The following is a 21,173-nucleotide window of genomic DNA, read 5'->3' on the forward strand; positions in this document are numbered from 1 at the left end:
ATTCATTTGTCTATCCTCCAAAAACAATCCAATCTTTGAACCAGTTGCTCATTCCATAGCGCCCATATGTATTTATTCATCTCTCTGCTGTGTTTTTCCCCCTTTTACATTCACTGCCGAGGTCTTAAACTTAACACGTAATTACACAATGGTGAGCCCTGCCTGTGATAAGCTTTTGAATGAATGAGTAGCCGCTGAGACTAAATTGCTCTCGCTCTCCTGCTCCCTCCTGTCGCGTCTGGCCGTCAGGTCAGGGTTTGAGGCGAGTTGGCAGTGCGGAGAGGACCAGGCCTGGCCCCGTGCCTCAGTGCCTGCGGGACCCTACCCAGACTGCCACGGCCCCTCTGGCCTTCACAATGAATAGAGGTCTTCAGACACCAGTGCACTGAACTGAGGCAGCCTTTTCAGCAAACAATCCTATCTGCTTCCTCTCCACTCCAGTCCTCCTGCAACTTCACTCAACTCGTCCAGTTTGTCAGGGGGGCTTATTTTTGTTGTTTTATTTCCATGTGTTCGGGAGGAAAAAAAAAAAAAAGAAGAAGAAGAGCTAGAATGCTGGAAATGGCCCCGAAAAAAACACTGAGGGGAAAGGACCTTTTGAAAAGGGTTGTTGCATTATGGTGTTAGCCTTGATGAAATTGTCAGCTCAAGCATGTGTTTAAAGTGAAAATAAACACCTTGTTGCTATTTAACGGGCGTTTTAAAGAGCGTGTTTGTATAAATCATTAGAGAGAGCTTTTTTTTTTACTGTCTGATTTGTCGATCTAAATGACTGCAGAAATGTTTCAGCATTCATGTCTGCATTTCAGAGGGGATATCATGTTCAGTTTAAAATGAAAATAAAAGTTTATTTGCTTAAAACATTTGAGAATCTTTCACAGTCTGATTTGTTGATCTAAATGATTGTGAGATTTCCAACGTCTGCTTTTTGGAAGAGAGAATTACAGGTTCTGTTGCTTGTACACAAACTTTTGTTAAGGAAATGATTTGTGGCTACAGTTTGTAATTGTATTTGTGAAGTACAGTATATTATTCTGTTATATGAACACTTAAAATTGGATGATGCGCAGAGATACGCAGAATGAATAATCATAAAAACAATAGACAATTAGTGGTCATCCTCTGTGTGTTTTTTTTTCCCGTCAAATTGCTGAGCACATAAATCGCTACTGAGACAGTCCTTAGGATTTTCCCCCCTTTTTTTCCTCCTATAAAAACAGGGCTAAGGGATTAATTTGTACGTCGAGAAAGTAGGCCAGTCATGGGCTCTACAGCAGTGCATTTAATGAAAATCAATTAGGATTATCCTTATTCTTCCCTCACTGAAATCACAATACACTTTGCCTCTTTCTTCCGATAAGCACGTAAGGAAAAGCCTTAGGCTGTTTAGGCGGTAATAAGGATATTACGCTAGTGAAAATAAGTAAATAATTATTAATTAGGCTAAAGCCCAGTCTACCTGAAAGAAATTTGTCTTGAAGGAGGACATGATACTTTACTCACTATACTGCACACATAATGGTTAATGTCTGATTATGTTAATGCACATATTAATATTTCTATTTCTGACTCGGGATCAAATATTGCAGTGCTTAAATTGACTCAAGTGGTAATCTCTTTGATTAAGGGTGGAGCTATGTCAAGTCACAGCTGTAAGCAGCTATAGATAATGGGGATTTGTGCCTGTTTTATTGGTTAAGAGGTTAGAAAAGGATGTCATTGTTGTTGTAGTTACACTTCTGTATGTTAAATGAAATGAATACTAGATACACTTTATTGTATTTTATAATAAGTTAAAGTTAAATTATTATACTGTGGTATTCAATTTCACAGTGGCATTCCACTCATGTTTGGGCAAATTAATAGTCATAATTTACAATTTTGTGAAACAAATAACTGCAATTAATGATTTATAAACAGGTCCATTTTTACAATTTGATATTTGTCAAATATTGGTATTTTTATAATATTATCATTCATTCATTCATTCATTCATTCATTCATTCATTCATTCATTCATTCATTCATTCATTCATTTTCTTTTCAGCTTAGATCCTTTATTAATTAGGTGTTGCCTCAGCAGAATGAACTGCCAACTTGTCCAGCATATGTTTTACGTAGCAGATACCCTGCAAGCAGCAACCCATCATATACATATTTAAAAAAATAAAAATCACATAAAATAAAATCATATATAAAAAATGAAAAACTGCTTTTATTCTAGCCGAAGTAAAACAAATAAGACTTTCTCTACAAGAAAAAAATATTATCAGACATACTGTAAAAATTTCCTTGCCTTATTAAACATAATTTGGAAAATATAATAAATAAATAAATAAATAAATAAATAAATAATAAATAAAAAAAAAATATATATATATATATGTGTATATATATATATATATATATATATATATATATATATATATATATATATATATATATATATATATATATATATATATATATATTTTTTTTTTTTTTTTTTTGTTAACCTGCAAATAAAGTTGAATAGACCCTTGTGATTGTCTTTAATGCTGCGAAAATTCTGTTTCAAAGTATTCACAGAAATAGATCAATTGCCTCCTCATCTGTGTGTGAAACATTAAGAACTTGGAAATTTTTAATATGATATGAAATAATGAAGTGTTTTTTCACCATTGTTCAATTAAGCTCCTGATTAGCATTTTTAATACACTCATAATTTCCATATTTGTAATTTACAGTGCAGAATTCAGATATCACATTTAGCTGATTAGATGATCAGATCAAATAACTATTATAATGTGATTAATCATTAATCACATCAGGCCTAAGAAGCAAAAATTGCTCGAACACTAAAATCAGTTCATTTTTTGTAATTAAAATCAGTATCAGATGATCAGTATCAAAATATCCACTGCAATGAAAGAGAATAACTAGGCACCGATTAAGCAGCAAGGTTTCCAGGTTTTACTCAGAGCATACTGCATTTATTTGGGTCATTTTCCATGGCTTCGCAAAACAGAAAGGTTTTTTTTCTTCTTTTTTTTTTTGGCCACCCATCCACCATATTAAGCACCCCACCTGCTGATGATTACCCATAAACACTTCTTTCTGCTGAGATGTACCTGGCAATTAGTCTTTGAAATGCCCCATGCTTGATTTACCTTAGCAGTACAGGTGAATGGCGATGCACTCAAACTGCTCGACCTCTCGTGGTGCTTTGCGGTTTGTTTACAAGCTTTTTTTTTTGGCGCTGAAATGAAAAATGAAAAAAAAAATGCTTATAATTATTCTCCCTAAAGATTTGCTTCTATAATTACAATGCAATACTGACATTCCGAGAAAAAAAAATAATGCATAAAGGTCTGCCCATATTTGCCATGCAAAATATAAATATGTGTTATTATAGATTGTAATATGGCCTGCGTCATAGATGTATAATAAAAAAATGACTGTGCAGTTCTTCAAAGCACTAATAATGAAAAAAAAAAAATCCTTTCTATGGTTGAAACTCTTGTGGATATGAACAGAAAGCAGGACATCTGGCTGGTACAGTGTGGCAACAAGTATTGTATTTTTTGAATGGTATCTGTGTTAGTAGGCCTGGCTGATTCCTCTTTCACCTTGCATGCCAGATACTAGATAAGAAAAGCTTCTAAGAGTAATCGTGTGTGATGGAGTTCTTTATTACAAAAAAATATATAATAATAAATAAAATATAAATAAATAAAAAATATTAATTCAAATTTTAAGATGAAGTAATTTGGTGGTAGGGCCTTTAGTCTTTTTATTACCAGAACTTCTATGTTAAGTTGCTTTGACACAACCTACATTGTAAAAGCGCTGTTATTAGTAAAGAAATGTAGTAAAGAAATGACAGGTTATGTGAAAGCTTACAGGTTTTATTTTTTCAAATTCTTTCTTCAATATACATTTCAACATACCATTTTTTTACTCAAAACAAATAAAATGATGGAATACAAAGGACCTAAAATGGATGGTACAGACTATTTTTTACAAAATAGTACTTGTGTTTATTAATCCTTAACTATATCCAAAACAGTATCATAAACATTGTAAAAAGCCTTTTAAAAATGCAAACTACTAAACATATTGCCTATATTAATTGGTAATGCTGTGAATAAAATTACGTTCAGATTGTGCCAAAATTAAAAACAAAAAAAAATCTCACTTCAAATGAATCATTTCTTCTTCACAAACACAGGGATAGTTCACCCAAAAATAGAAATTCTGTCATCATTTAGTTACTCTTTATTTGTTTCAAACCTTTATTTTTTTCTTGTGTTGAACACAAACAAACATTTGTTTTTCCTACTGTGGAAGTCAATGATTACAGGTTAAGCTTTCTTTCAAAAAGTCTTCAGTTCAACAGAAGAAAGAAACAAAGGTTTGAAACCACTTTAGGGAGAAAAAACAGTGATTTTTGCCCCCCTTTTTTGGGTGAACTAACCCTTCAACTAACCCACAAGAATGGTCCAAATGAGAAAATGCCATTTCAAAAAAAAAGGTTTTGAATTGAAGAATTTGAACAGTACAACTTAACTGAAACGACCATCAACAATGAAAAACTTTTTTGTCTTTGTTTCTAGACCAAATATCTACATTTCAAATTGAAAACAAGATCATTTAACGTATTATTAACCTATACATTTTGCTTTATTTTATCTGAATTATAAAGCAAAATATTTTTACTTGATCTAAGATTTTTGTTTTAGATATTTGGAGTAGAAATGAGACAAAGATCACAGAAAAAATAAATTACGCAATATCAGATTTTTCCAATATTGTGTATTATTAGTTATTAGGTACACTAAATTTTTATTTATTTATTCAAACTGCTTGATTAAAATGAGCTGAAACAACACAATTCTTGAGATTTCATTGAGAGAACTTAATTTTTTAAGTTTAACCCACATAAATTTGTTAAAAGTGTTCAGTTAACTTAATCGATTTGTGTTGGGACAACATGAATGAATTGTGTGGAACCCTGCATTTTTTTACAGTGGGATACTGGGTTGATTTGTGATACAGAATAAGATCATACTTTATAAGTAATAATAAACAGTTCATATCTTAATAATATGCATGTAATAAACCAGTATGCTTATTATGGTTATTACATAATCTAATGCAGGGGTGCCCAAACTTTTTCTTATGAAGGGCCAAAAACCAAACTTGATTGAGGCTAGTGGGCCAGAGATTAACATTTGCCATGGGTAATTTCCTAATTTATTTAATAGAGTTTAACAATGACCAGAAAACATTGCCTTTAGTATTTTGTTTTTCATTTTATAATGAACTTATTACAGTAAAAACAAAACATTTATAACAGACTAACACTGGTTTTTGCATTGATTTGCTCACCGATGTGTTCTACATAGTCCTCTATCTGTCAAGTGTCAGTATTTACATTTTAAAATAAATTAAGATTTATTTACAATATTTAAATGAAACATTTCATTTCAGTTTGCTGTTAAATAAAATACACAAAAAAAGCAATTAAACAAACAAAAAAAGGTTACGTTAAAGGTTAAAGGCGTTCATCCCAACCCTCTCTATCATTCTCATTCCCCTCTCAGACTGGACTGTGGGCCAAATCAGAGGTTACAACGGGCCTACTTTGGGCATCTCTGATATATGCCCAAAGTGTTTTTGTGGTGTTATATTTGGAACTTCAAGTGAACATGTCTTTATCCATGTGAAGATCATCTTAACAATGTAAAGAACATTTATTTTCACTATAAAGAACTTTTTGTGAAAAAGAAAGGTGTCAGAGTTGTTAAAGATACCAGCTTAGATCCATTAATGCTATTAAAGAACCTTTAACGTCAAGGAAGTCTAAGGTAAGGTGTTTTCATTTCCAATAACTTCTTTAATTTGATTATTTAATTTTAGTTTCATTATAATACCAACAGAATATTTGAGTAATAATCTAATTATAAAATAATTCATGCTGAATTTTATAAAGACATGCACAGGTGGTAAATCTGTGTCTTCCAGCGAGAGGTGATAACAGACAGCGAGAGGGGGAAATTAAGCCGGTGTTGTTCCTTATGTTAAGGTGATGTGTTGTTCTGCTCATTACCAATGTTTGACCGTATGACACGCATCATCTGAGAGTAATGCATTATCCATGAGCTCAGCCTCTCCAAGGAGCCAATCGACTTTCTCAACCTGTTCCTTCTGGAGAAAAACAAACAACAGGTGCGTGTGCCCGTGTCCTCCTCTCTTTCATGTCTTATTCTGTCCGCTGCCAGCCTTATCAGCAGGATGATTTGTGCGCTCATTTGTCAGTATTTTGACACGTTTTCAATTGCTCGTTACTTTTCGTTTGACTATTCGCCTTTAATCCTTTCATCTGAAGCTTAACTACTTGATCTTAATAAATTTCCTTCCCCCGTCCATTTCCGCGCACCTGATTTATGGGCTTGCAGACACTAATTTTGCCCAGGTATAAAAGGAGACCCCCCAAACCACAAAGCTGCATCCTTCGTTAAAGCTCTCAAAGACTTCCTAAAGGGAAAGAGTGGTCATTTGTGCTATAAATCATGAGTGGAGGGCAGTGCGCACCTTGTCCGTACACCAGCGTGAAGCGTTAAGTAAACCATAACATCCTGCATATTGTGTGTCAAAGCCAGAAGGGGTCACTTCCGTTCGTCTGAGCGCCCGAGCACGTGTCTAGGGTTCGGTCTTCAAACGAGTCTGTCTACTCAAGCCATTTTGAGGAAGACCTCTTTTTCTGTCTCTCTTAGTGACTACTTCCTGTCTAGAGCTAAATAGGGGAAGTGGTCATTTAACAGATAGATGGGCCTCTCACTGTCTAATTCTGCGGTGCTTTGTCTGGTGGAGCACTAGTACCTGGGGACTAATTTTGGCTTGAAAAATAGTCCCTGCAGGCAACTCTTGTGTTTTTGGAACAGAAAATACGTGAAGACTCTCTAATTACGGCAGTATGCTCTGATGCCTTTTTCTTTGGGTCAAAAGGAGTTAGAGATCAACTTAAGTTTTTTAGATGGTTGAAAGTCAAAGTAACAGTGACTTTTTTCAATCACTTTTATCACTTTAACACTTTAGTCTTTTATTTTAAAATCTAATCTACACTTTAAACAAGTTATATAATTAATTTTGAGGTTCCAGTGTAATTGTTTTTCTCTTTTATTTTCTGGTTAATGTCGCAGTATTTCACCGTGAATGCATCTTGTTTTTATTTTCTTCAGCATTTAAAAGAAGACTTGGTACAGACTAGGGTGAGTCACATAATACCAGCACTATCAAAAACACAAACATATTTCAAAATGTAAATCTCTCATGAATACAGTTGGATATTGCTTTGGGTATTGATAAACGAGCAAAGGTATCCAAGCTGAGCGAACCCAAGCTGGCCAGTTTTGAAGTCTTTCCGTTGCATGTGCAAGTTTTTTGTCCTTGCCTCATGGTCACTTAAATTAAGCTTGCCTATTTTGGGAATATGATTATATTTTGGCCAATAAATAAATAACTAAATAAAAAAACAAGTCTAAATAAAGTAAAACTATACATTTGTTCAATACGTTTACCATATACACTCTCAGAAAAAATGGGACAGTGTTGTACCAAAGGTACAAACTCTTGTCACTGGGGCAATACCTTTTTATGGGACAGAATTGTACCTTAAGACAGAAGGGGGTTGCACACCACATGCGGCAATCGGTGACACGCTGTGTCGCGCCATGCAGCGTCATGCATTTTAGTATTCTAAACATAGGTTTCTATCGGGTTACGCACACCAGCGCTGCATGTCAGCAGCTGTCTCAGCGCCCATCCGGCTGAGTGGTGCATCCGGTTTGCGACCTGCTAAAGAAAAAATTTGTACCATTGGAGCTTGTACCTTAAAGGACATGATTTGTATCATGGGAAATTAAAATGTACCTTTATTTTTTAAAACCTGCAGATACAATATTGTACCTTCATCAAAGCTACAAATCTGATCCATGAAGTTACCACTACAGTGACAAGACACTTTGTACCTTAGCAGTGTTCCTTCAAGAACTATTTCAAGGCATTTTGCTACATTATATCCAAAATGTGTCAATTTATTTTCAGGCAATATAAAACATCAGGGGTGATGCAGTGGTACAGTAGGTAGTTCTGTCGCCTCACAGCAAGAAGGTCGCTGGTTCGAGCCTCGGATAGATCAGTTGGCATTTCTGTGTGGAGTTTGCATGTTCTCCCTCCGTCCACATGGGTTTCCTCCGGGTGCTCCGGTTCCCCCACAGTCCAAAGACATGCGGTACAGGTGAATTGGGTAGGCTAAATTGTCCAAAGTGTTTGTGTGTGAAGTAGTGTGTATAGATATTTCCCAGAGATAGGTTGCAGCTTGAAGGCAGCTGGAAGGTGAGGATATCAATAATGAAAATGTATTAGAAAATTCTTACCAAATGTTCATTAAAAATGCCTTTAATGTTTAGTTTACAATACCTATAGTTTTGTTTTACCAGTTGTTTTGTATTATAGAACTTAATAATTAATTTAATCTTTTTTAAACAAATGATTTAAATGATGATTTATTTTTTAATATGGAAATTAATCATAAAATCACTTTGCCTTTCCAGTCAAATTTATTTCAATAGATATTGTAATAAAGAAGGAGTTGTCCAACACTAACTGTATATACCTTTTTTATGAGAACAATTGTGTACCTTCATTTTAATTGTACCAAAAAAGGTACAGAACAGTATCATTATAGGTCATTTTGGTACCATATAAGGTACAATTTTTACAAAGGTACAAAACTGTTCCTTTAGGAACATAATTTGTACCACCGTGTACCTTTTTTCTAAGAGTGTAGCTGCTTTTATTAAATAACATTTTGTTAATGAAGTAGGAACTTTGACATCTTAAATATCAATTATCTTCTTGGCACCCCTATCATATTTGTTTAGCCTCCCCTTAACCCCAGTAGATTGAAAAAGGAAAAAAAAAAAGAAAGAAAGATGAATATATATATATAAAAAAAAGAATATTGCCCGCTACCTGGCCATAGCAGATCACCCACACCTCATGGGCATCAGCTCTACATTAATCTGCGATGTGCTTATTGCATTGGTTAGTATGTAAATGAGATTTTACATCTTTGTTTTAAAAAAAAAAAAATCTAAATAATCTGCATTTACACTTTCATGAAAGTGACCAAACATGCTTTATTATTTGTACCAGGCCAGGTGCTGTCACTTTCTTAGTAAACAGTACTTAAGGCTTCAATTCATCGTTTTCAAAGACTCTCATTTTCAGGCGCTCACCCAGACACAACAATCGTTTTTTTTAAAAAAATTTTTGAAGGCAAACTTTCATGAATGTTGTCATATAAACAAGCAGGCAAAATGCATGAAAAGCATTAAAAAAGTGGAAAAGCTTCCACAGACAAATCCAAATTATCTCAGCTGCAGGACACGACTACAAACTTGAGAGAGAGAAAAAAAAAACATTCTTTAGCACTGAGTAGATCAAACTTCCCAGCGAGGGAGACTGATTTCACATTGTCCCCAAAGAGGAGATTTTCCCTTGATCCTTAACTATGGGTTGAGGACAGTCACTTATGTATGAAGTTGTGACAAGCCATAATCCCTGGTGATCATATCTCATAAAATAGAACAGAGAGAAGAGGAATCAGTTTGGAGCATTGGCCCATCTGCCACAATCACCCCACTCCAAATGACTTGGCATCAGCTTTCCTTTTCAGCTCACAAAGACACAGAAGTGCCCGATATCTTGACCCACTTCATCGCTTTGGCCTTCATGAGGATGTCAGCTGAAATTCACCAAAAGAAATAATCGCTGTTTTTCTTTCATACTTTGTTTTAAGATTCTGTGGCGAGGAATGGACAGAGGACAGGAAGGATGTTAAAGGGGATTATGTATGTTTGGCATAATGGGCCAGCTTACTCAAACCAACACTAGCTTCTTTGGGTTCAGTCAGTCATGAATAATGGGGATGACACGCCGTTTGTTTTGGATGATGAGGTAATTTGGAGTGGTGGTTTAAGGAAAGAACTGATAGATGGTTGTAGCGATAACCTATTGTTCATCCTATTATGGGGAAGTGTCGGTCAGTAAAGACAGAGGAAGAACCGTGTGTCTTCCTATTATCGTCAACCGGCTGTAAAAAGTTATGTCATGAGAAAAATAAAAGCTTGAAGACAGAACTAAAGGTTTCACTCTCTATAATTCTTTTTAACCTTTGGGAACGCATTATAATTCAGGAGATCATTTTTCAAAATTTGAGTGACCTCCCGAGCCTGACAGCAAATTCCAGCATGCATATTTGTGTGGTTAAGCACAAGCTAGTTTTTAATAGTCATGTTTTGATAGAATAAGTAAACATCTGTCACATCAGAATCATTAAATGGCACCAGGGAGGCTCGGTGCATATGCCTCACATAATGCATCTAAATGAAACAACAAACATGCCTTACATAATGCATTTTGGTCTTTGTTTTATTCTCACGTTGTATGCAATTGGTTGGTTCTTTTAGAAAACAATGACTACATTTACATGGGCATCAGTAATCAAATTATTAGCCTTAATCCTAATGAGACAATAATATGATTGAGGTGTTTAAAGAGTTGCTTTTTGAATGTTCCTTTCATGATCTCATTTACATGTTATAACACATAATTCGATAAACGTCATTGCATCACTACGCTATGTTTCCTTTGGAGTGTCATGTAATTTTGGGTGTTTCCTTATTAATTTGTTGACTTTAACTGCAGTTTGGCAGTTTCACTTTCTTTCAAAAACATTTTATGCATGCCCCCTTGACAAACAATATATTACATGAGAGTATGAGCTGCTGGAAGAGTGTTGTTATAATGGAATTTGATTTGCTCACAGTATGGGAAAAACAACCTCCGCATTTCGGATTGCATGTGTCTGTTTTCCTTCGCTAACTCAGTAGGTGCAGAGCATAGTGTCAAATAGGGTTGGGTCCATAGATCATGCAATCGTCCATCACCGATGGCCGATAGACATCTCGATGCTGAGCCGGCATCGCAATCCTCCGCCCGCCCTATTGCAGCAGCAACCCACTCACGAAAACTACACACTCAAGCCCTAACACTACACTTACACTAATACATCTTCGTTTTTGAAATGGCATTTTAGAATGAAAACGATCCACGTCCACACTTGCGTTTCACCTAGCAATTCTGAAAAGCCCTCCTTCCAAACTATACCGCTGAAAACGCACATAATGGACAACACACACACATTAGCACACACACAGAGAATATGCGCGCATCTAAGCTCCAGTAGTCAGCGGGTGCTTTGAGCACAAGCAGTGCACGTTGGACTGTTTATCAAGGATGTACCGTTGGGTCACGTTCAACTACTTTTCAGTCTTTAGAATCTATCAGGTAACGTGTCACAGTGTCAGTACACTGCTTCAATCTTTTGCTTTCATGCTTGTACTTGAAATTTGTACTTGTATTTTGGCGAAAACCTCAGATACTGTTGCTTGGTTCAAGTTGTTGACGCCATTATAATGACACAAATCACTTTGCCTATGCATGCCAGAATTCCATGGAAAAAGTGATTGACAGATTTGTGTGTAACTTATCTTTATTTTATTTATGATCTGGTTATGAGTAAAACAAAGACCATACAGGTCAGGTAGTTGAAACGGTAGGCTACATATAATTAATTTGTTATGAATTAATTAATTATTAATAAATTATTAATTCACCGATTCCATCGTGATGTTTCACATTAGGCATCGTACAATGCCAAATTGATCGACGTTGCCCAACCCTAGTGTCAAATAGCCATGTGTGTGTAAACTATCCTGTCGCAAAATGCGGCAAAAATCCTACTTGACAATAATAGTTTGATTGCGGTGTTTACATGTCTGTACTGAACTTCAATAATGGAACTAAAATCGGCATACTCCACATGTCTTAATTCGATTTCTGTTTAGTTCCATTATGACTTTAATCGGATTAAATGAATCAAAAATCGCTGTTTACTTGATAGACTCTTAATCAGAGTATTGACTTAATTGTATTAAATCAGATTATTGGTGTCTTTTTAAACATACTCAACGGTTTTCTGTTCTGTTTAAGAATTTTTATTTAAAACAATAAATTAAATTTATGTGTAAATTAAATATGTCAAAGTGTTTATGATTTTTTTATAATGCAACTTCATTGCCATTATTTGAATGCATTTGCATTCATATTTTCAGCTTTATTTCCCTGATGTGAAGTCAAGTGTACCCTTTGTAAGATATCTCCAAATGTTATTTAACATAATACCGTTTCTCTCCATTTTCTAAATCCTGTAAAATCTGTGTCAAGGATGCAAAGGATCTCTTGAGCAGAGCCAAAATGTTGCTTCTCAGCAAAGTAAATGGATTGTGCCAAAAAGTGTCAATTAGTTTTAAAAGGCCTAAAAAAGCCTGCACAATGGTCCTCTTAATGTATGTGAACTACACTTACCAGATGTCCTTTTTGTTTCAAACAGTTGCCTTGTTTTATGTGAGATTGAACGGTTGGAGTGGTTTAGAGTATCTTTTCCAACCATTAGTCATGGCTAACTCATTAAAACAAATACTTGATTCTTCACCTTTAAACCCATTCTTGTTAAAATAGATGAAATAACTGAGGAGATTCAGCAATCCAGCAAGAGTCCGCAGTGGGAGGAAGAGACCAGTGGCCATTTCTGAGAATTAGCTGGATTGCTTCCTCTTTTGTGTTGTATCTATTGTCTGAAGGAGAAACATGGTTTGCAAAAGCAGCACAATCTTATTGAAATGTTTCAACAAAACAATGATATTTAGGCTGAGTTCATTGTCATTGAATTACACGATTAATAACAGTCGTTTGAAATGTATCATACAACAGTTTATGATATAGGCTCAAATATAATGACTCAATCTGAACATCTACTTGTTAATAAAGTATTTTAAATGCATATCAACGAATGTGTGTTGATTTACTAGTTTTGCCAGATATTGCTAGAAAAACAGCTAATAAAAACAAACCATAGTTAAATTGGATTGCTTTATCATAAAATGTAAATAAGCCACATACTAATATAGTGTGGCCTGCACCTTGCTTATGATAAGAGGATTTGGCAACATTGAAAATTGAACAGCCTGAAATTGTCGTGATTGAGATTTTGGTAATTATTGTTTTGTTTGTTGTCCCAAATATGTTTTAAAAAGGTAACACTTTACTTGTAGGGGGTCTTCATAATGCTGTCATGAAACCTTTATAATCATGATATGACACATGTCATGAATATGAAGATTATATACATGCTTATGACAACTTTTATTAAGTGTTATTAGCTCAGATATGTCATTTTAAATGCACTTTTAAATAATAGGTCACCTATAGCTTTCTTCATGAACCACGGCTGTGTTCAAAATGGCATAAATGTTTTCAAAGTGCACTACAAAGGCAACACAATTGTCAATATGAAGATCGCTAAAACTGAACTGTAAAAATACTTTGAAATCAAATTACTCCTAAGAGAGAGGACTTAATGTTTTTTTTTTTAATCATTCCAAGTTTAAATGTTAGACTGTTTTAAATGAAGAGGGCATAGGGGGATAATGTGAAATAGAACACAACCAGAATCTATGCTTCTAACTACAGAATTCTAACCAGAACCAGAAAATCAGAGCACATCACACCTGTCCTCAGGTCTTTACACTGGCTGCCAGTTACATTCAGAATAGATTTTAAAGTATTATTACTGGTCTATAAATCACTAAATGGCCTAGGACCTAAATACATCACAGATATGCTCACTGAATACAAACCTAACAGATCACTTAGATCTTTAGGATCAAATAAACTAGAAGTTCCAAGAGTTCAGTCAAAGCAGGGCGAATCAGCTTTTTAGCCACTATGCCCCTCGCTGCAGGAATCAGCTTCCAGAAATGATCAGATGTGCTCCAACATTAGGCACATTCAAATCAAGACTGAAAACACATCTGTTTAGCTGTGCCTTTACGTAATGAGCACTGTACTGCATCCGACAGATCGCACTATCATGTTTTTCTCTTCTTCTTCATTCTTTTATATCACATTTTACCTGTTTTTATGTTTTGTTTTGTTTTGTTTTTACACATTTATATTATTTGTTTTTATTTTTATTTTACTTGTTTCTTTTATTCTTGTTTATGTAAAGCACTTTGAATTGCCACTGTGTATGAAATGTGCTATATAAATAAACTTGCCTTGCCTTGCCTAACTACAGCTCTAGGGGTGTAGTTGCAAATGTACAAGCTTGCAATGCAGTTTGCGAATGTTCTTTGGAATGACGGATTTGGAAAATGCCAAATCAATGAACTATGTATGTAAGAAACGCAACTTGCGACCTTAGTTGGCTAACAGTGGTTTTCGGAAATGCACCCCAGGATGCATTTACACCTCAGTAAATAGCAGATATCTGAGTCATGTGCAGACCACAAAACTGAAGGGAGGAGCATTGGTAGAATTAAAATTATTGAACCCCCCCATAAAAACCAGAAACGCACTAGTTGTGCATGTTCATGTGTTTACACAGGTGGTTCAGCTCTGTTCGCTGTTCATAGTAGGATACTCTCACCCATCTTTTTTCTGAGATAAGCTGAAATTAAAACATTTTATTCTATTATCTGATCTCTTGCATACAGTACTTGATAACTTTTACATATTTAGACATACAAATCAATACAGTACAACATTATTGCATTGATTGCTATGGACAGTTTCAGCATTAGTCTGCTTCACTCATAACAAGCAAGTCTTTTTAGGGTCATAACCTATACCCCGTCTACAGACTTAAGGGGAGCCTAAGCCAAACTTTGTAAGGGGGCCCCTGTTAATGCATTAACAACAACCCCAAAATGACTCTCAACCTCTTAATCTGCTCTTGCACAGCAGTTATACTGTCAACAAACAACAGTGTTTTGGTCAGTAATACAATAGAAAATGATAAACAATAGGACAAATTCAATAGCATGAAGATTTAAAAGGGTCATGACCCGAGAAATTGAAATCCTCTTGATCTTTTTACATGGAGAGTTCATTGTACTGTAAGGATGTACTCACACTTGATGATCTGAATCGTGCCTATGAAGCGTGTTTGACCCCCTAAGACTGACTCGTCAGCTGTCCGTGGAAGAGCTGGGGCACAGCTAGACTTAGTTTGGCTTGTGCTCGGTGGGCATGTAGGGGTCATCGCTTAACAGCTTCTCTCGCATCATAATGATGTAAGTGTGCTTCAGCCTGGAACATAAAGTGCAATATGAGTGCGTGAGGAGGGAGGACGTCTTGCTCATGCTTCTATAATCGATTCTAAAAACAAATATCGAAGCAAATTTGACAAAAAATGCCAAAAGGTTGTGGAATGAGCCACTTTATTATGTAATATTGTGACTAAACTCTGCCTCCGCAGAAGAAAATCAATGGTTCTAAATCGCAGCCTGTTGAGCTCCACCCACTGATTTAGTAGGAAAATAATGAGATGGGATTATTATCAGAAAACAGTGGTTGATTTTTATTTATTTTTTTATATATATATTTGAATTTTTCAATGAATCCATACACATAACTGTACTTTTAAACCTTTAGGGGCAGATAAAGTCATTAAAACCAACACAGGCTCATTGTAAAAACGATCCCCTGGATACATTTCTGGAGAATGCAAATTATGTAGCCAGAGCTATGTATGACTGCATTTTGTCTTTAAAACAAACGATGCGGGGTGGTATGATGCCACCGACGGCTTTTTTTCAGGCTACTAGCTGACCCCTTACCTTCATGTGGACGGCTTTTTCGCTTTTACCAGTTTGCCGTGTAGCTCGCCATATACGTTGATGGACTTGAGACGCAGAGGGGAGTTGACCGCGATGACAGGGTTCAAGTCCAGCAAAGAATGGTTTCAAAAAGCAGATAAGACAAAAACAATAGGCAAAAAATTAAATAAACAAGTAAACAACAGGGTGAGATCATTGTAAGATCTGAAAACGTAGTAACAAAAAAGAGCCGGCCGCCAGGGCTTTATTTTTCCAGTTTGCTTTTGAAAACACTGTCAGTTGGGTTTAGCAAAGGGGGTGGGTGAGGTTATCAGTCAGTCAGTGAGTCAACAGTGGCCTCTTGTGAATTTAAACAAGTACAGCTGGTGCGAACGGCACTTGCGAGAGCAATTTGAGATCTAAAAAAGCATACACAGCGGCCTCTGGTGGAAACTGCAAAAAAATGTACCTCCTGGGACGTATTTCATGATCTCCAGATTTGTATAAAGGAGTATGTATCAATAATGAGCTGGGGTTGGTTTTAGTAAACATACACTGCAAAAAATATCGCTGAAAGGCATGGACACAGCTATTTTTCCACCTGACCTTATTGAATATACATTTTGTAGGACTTTCCCGTCAGGCATTACTAAAATTTTATAGGAGGAGAATCAAGTTTTGCTTCAGGAATTCAGTTCACAGTTCATCTGTACTGTTTCCCACTTGCATGCTGGTTAACTGTGACATATTAAGACAGATGGAGCAATACAGTACAATAGCAGTACATTGATTGCCATGGACATTTTCAGCATTATTCTGCTCCATTCATAACAAGCAATGGTTTTAGGGTCATAACCTATACTAGTCCTAGTCATATGGGGGGGCCTAAGCCAAACTTTATAAGGGGGCCCCTGTTAAAGCTTTTTAGGAAAACCCCAAAATGACCTCTTTCACAGCAGTTTTACTGTCAACAAACAACAGGAATTCAAAGAAAACTTAGAACAAACAACTAGGGTGAGTCACATAATACCAGCACAATCCTCAGACAATACTGTGAAAATGTACATTTTGCAGGCACATAAATAGAGTTACATATGGTTTATTTAAGTAAAAGTAAAGTGTGCAAGCTGAATGCATGGATGCTGTCCCCATCAGAAATCTCATGGCTGCTTATATTGAGCATGTGTGTTTATTTTATAATATGCCTATACTATAGACAATAAATAAATAGGCCTAAATGAAAAACAATACTTTTGTTCACTGTGTGTACCATAACTGCTTTTATTAAATAGCCATATATTTTAAAGTAGGCGAACTTTGTGAATAATGAAAAGTTTCTTAGTGCTCCCACATATTTGTGTAGCCCCCCTTACCCACACATAAAAACTAAAACAATTTGGTAAATCTGGCCCATAAATTTGTAGTTTAATTAAAATTAAAGTAATTTGAGTGTGAGTGAAGGTGTTTGTTTAAGCACATACAATTTGAGTGTGTATTTAACCTAGAATTAGTATGTACTTGCCTAAAAAAGTAGCCTATACACCATCTTTTTTTTTAGTATAGAGCTAGTCTGACAATAAACGTTTTGATAAGTTGAGTGATTTGAAGGTTACAGCGATTAACTTGAATAAAGAAACAAAATATGGCACAGGGCAACACATTGGCGCAGTTGGTAGCACAATCATCTCATCTTCAAGAAGGTCGCTGGTTCAAGCCCCAGCTGAGTCAGTTGGCATGTCTGAGTGGAGTTTGCATTTTCCCTCCGTGCTTGTGTGGGTTTCCTCCGGGTGCTCCGATTTCCCCCACAAGTCCAAAGACTGTGCAGTAGGTGAATTGGATAAGCTAAATTGGCCGTAGTGTATGTGTGTGATTGAGTGTGTATGGGTGTTTCCCAGTGATGGGTTGCAGCTGGAAGGGCATTCGCTGCGTAAAACATATACTGGTTAAGTTGGTGGTTCATTCCACTGTGGCAACCTCAGATTAAAAAAGGGACTAACTCGAAATGAAAATGAATATGGCATAATTCTTACATAACTTGAAAAGTCAAAATAAATATAAAAAAACAAATAAAATTATTATATCAATTGCGCTGGCCTTGTAAATAAATAAACTATGAAAGCAAGAGGACCCCCTGGTGGCTTGGAGGGTACTTTGTGCATAGAGAGGATCTTCACTGGCCTCAGCTGTAGATTTGTCCAGTCCTTTTTCTGCAGTGGAAATGTATGAAACAGTTCAAAAACAGACTCATGCGGGAATAACCATACTGAAACTGTTTTGGTCGAAAGCGGACAGTTCCATTTACTCAGCAAGGATGTGGGTCTGAGTCACCTTTAAATCACACAGAACAGTTAAATAACATACTGTAACTGTATTAATGACTCAAATAGTGGACTGACACTGTATTGTGCTGCTGCGTGTGAACATGTTCTTGTTTTAAAGCACTGCAATGTTACATATTCCAAAGGCAGTGAGCACTTCTGTCATAGACTAATCTCTCACAGCAGACTGAACCAAAAGTGCTCTGCTATGTGAAAATATATAATAAATACAGTTTTGGGGTCAAGCGGGTAATTTGCCATGATCATAGAACCTTAAATATATGTATATTACACGGGAATGTACTTTCGCAATCTCCTGGACAACAGAGATTTCCCATTCCTCATATTCATGTACACACCAGTGCCTAACAATATAGATGCATAATGTTTTTTTTTTCTCTTCATAAAACGATAATCACTCAAATCCTGATTTTCAATCCCTTGGCTCAAGCCGACAGTTTAAATAAAATCACTCCAATCCCACGGGTAGGAGAAATGAAAAGGACAAGGATTAAAAATGGTCAGACCTCTTTCTTCTCTCGTTCTCTCTGTGGCTCTGGATTGGACCGCGACCCTTCTGTGTGTGCAGCTTAAGAGCAGACGGTGAGCTTTCACTTTTCCTTTTTTTTTTTTGTGGAGCAGGAATGGGCTTACAGTATTTACTGAGGGACTGGGGGGGGTGTGAGTGTGTGCAACATGGAGCCTTAATTCCATAATCCCACATCATTAGGGTTAATAGGAGACGAGCCTACAGGAAGCAGGAGCATAGAAATACTTTTAGATGCATTAGAAATGTGCTTTAATATCTACATATACACAAAGGGAAATTAATGCATAGGGCAGCCAAACAGCAAGGTAATAATGCACACAAGATTATTTTTTCCTTTGACACGCATTTTTTTTTTTTGACATCTATTAAAAAGAAATAGTCCAAGAAAGGACTTGCTTTGTGTGATTTTAACATGGGTAAGGGGTATTTCTGATTTCATAAAAACAAAATAAACACTAAATAATAATTTTTATCACAAATTGTATAACATTTATTGTTATTATTATTATTATTATTATTATTATTATTATTATTGCTATTGTTATTATTTTTAAATAAGTATTATTATATTATTACAATTATTATTATTATATTGTCACTAATTTATGAAAAAATGAGTTAGTAGATTAAATATAATAATAATAATAAAGAAAATCAAACAAGGAGAGTCTAAAGATAATATCGTTTGTGGAACAAGTTTATTTCACCATTCATTCACATCTGCAGCTGATGTCAAAACAGCAGAAACCGTTGCTACTTCACAAATGTCTCTTTACAGCTAGTATTTGAATGATTCTCTAGCGTAATGTCTAAAATGATGACAAAACAGGGGATTTAGCTCACATTTTAAGAATATAAGGCATGAAATGCATCAGTCTACAGAGATTTCACACTATTTCTCTGTTGCAGTTGGGATATCACAATAATTAATCCCAAAAAAACCCAAAGCAACGCAAACATTACCAGATTACTATGGTATAAATACAGCACTACAACACACAAAAGAGAGAGAGATTGACTTAGAATGTCACTTACCTGTTTCTTAATGATTTGATCAGCTGTTGTTAGAAATTAGGATGAGATTTTATTCTCTAAGGGCTTATTATGCGGTCTCTGTTGCCATCTTGTGGCAGAGCATCAACCGTCTTTGCTCTGCTCAATATAACAGGTTAATGAATGCCACTGCGCTGCTTTTCCGAAATTATAAATATTTAAAAAAGGTTCTATCCATATCCTTAACTACATTCTCACCTAAAAATGCCTCAAAGTTTAGTGAATTTATTGATCTGCTGTCACTCTATGTGGGCGGAGTAATACAGAAGGGTGAGGTGGCTGTTTGAGTGCTGTTATTGCAGAATATCACACAGCTATCAGCTAATCAGATTCGAGAACCAGACAGAAATGTTGTATGTGTGTGTGTGTGTGTGTTTGTGTGTGTTTGTATGTATATATATATATATATATATATATATATATATATATATATATATATATATATATATATATATATATATATATATATATAGTATATTATACAACAACAATAAAAATATCACGTGTAAATACAGAAATACAATAAATAATTATTTGTAATAATAACATACTTGATAAAACAAATTATTTAGTTTGACCTTTTTTTTGCTAATGAGTGCTTCATTAAACTATTGAAATAAATTAGATTTATGAGAATGTAAGCAAACTTTAAATTGATTGATTTTAATTAAAACCATTTTAATAATAATAACATTAATAAATAAATAAATATATAAATAAATAAATAAATAAATAAATAAATAAATAAATAAATAAATAAATAAAAATATTAGTTGTTGTTGTAGAAATGTTATAAATATGTCGGGTGTTCACCATAAACGCAAGAAAACAGGTTCACATATTCCAAGTTGATCTTCAAATAAACAGCATTTGTTTATTCTGATATTGCAGATCAGTCTAATTAAAAACTTTATCCATAATCTCCAAGCCTCATTTACATAACATATAAACATGGCATTGTCTTAAAGCACCGTCCTCATCAAGATACAATGCAAAACAACTTAAGTCCTTAAGACACTCAGTATAATAACAGAAAAGGTTAATTAAATGCTTTGCATACTATAATAATAGACTGTGAGCTAGTTTATGCCGAATTAAGAGAATGGGATGTAAACGGCACAGTTTTAAATGTGGGACATATTACTCCCCTCTTCATGTAATTTAAGAAAAATCTCTGGTGTCCCCATTATGGGTCTCAAAACACTGCACAGATCATTATTGCATCTTGTCAAATTTGCCCCACTGTTTGAGCAAAAACATGCCGTGTGTGTGTGTGTGTGTGTGTTCATCTTTAAATGCAAACGAGGGCGGAGCCTTCACACTACATTGACAGAAAAAAAAATATATATATATATATATCAGTGATTTCCACTTAGATTGAGAGGGAGAGGTTACAAATTTGTGTAGTTTTTGTAGAGTAAAGGTGATTCAAATCATCGACTAGCATGTGTCTGCTCTGTTCCAATGCACTGGCTTTCGCAA

This window comes from Danio rerio, chromosome 17, assembly GCF_052040795.2.
Source record: "Danio rerio strain M-AB ecotype USA chromosome 17, GRCz13ab, whole genome shotgun sequence".
Classification (NCBI taxonomy): Eukaryota; Metazoa; Chordata; class Actinopteri; order Cypriniformes; family Danionidae; genus Danio; species Danio rerio.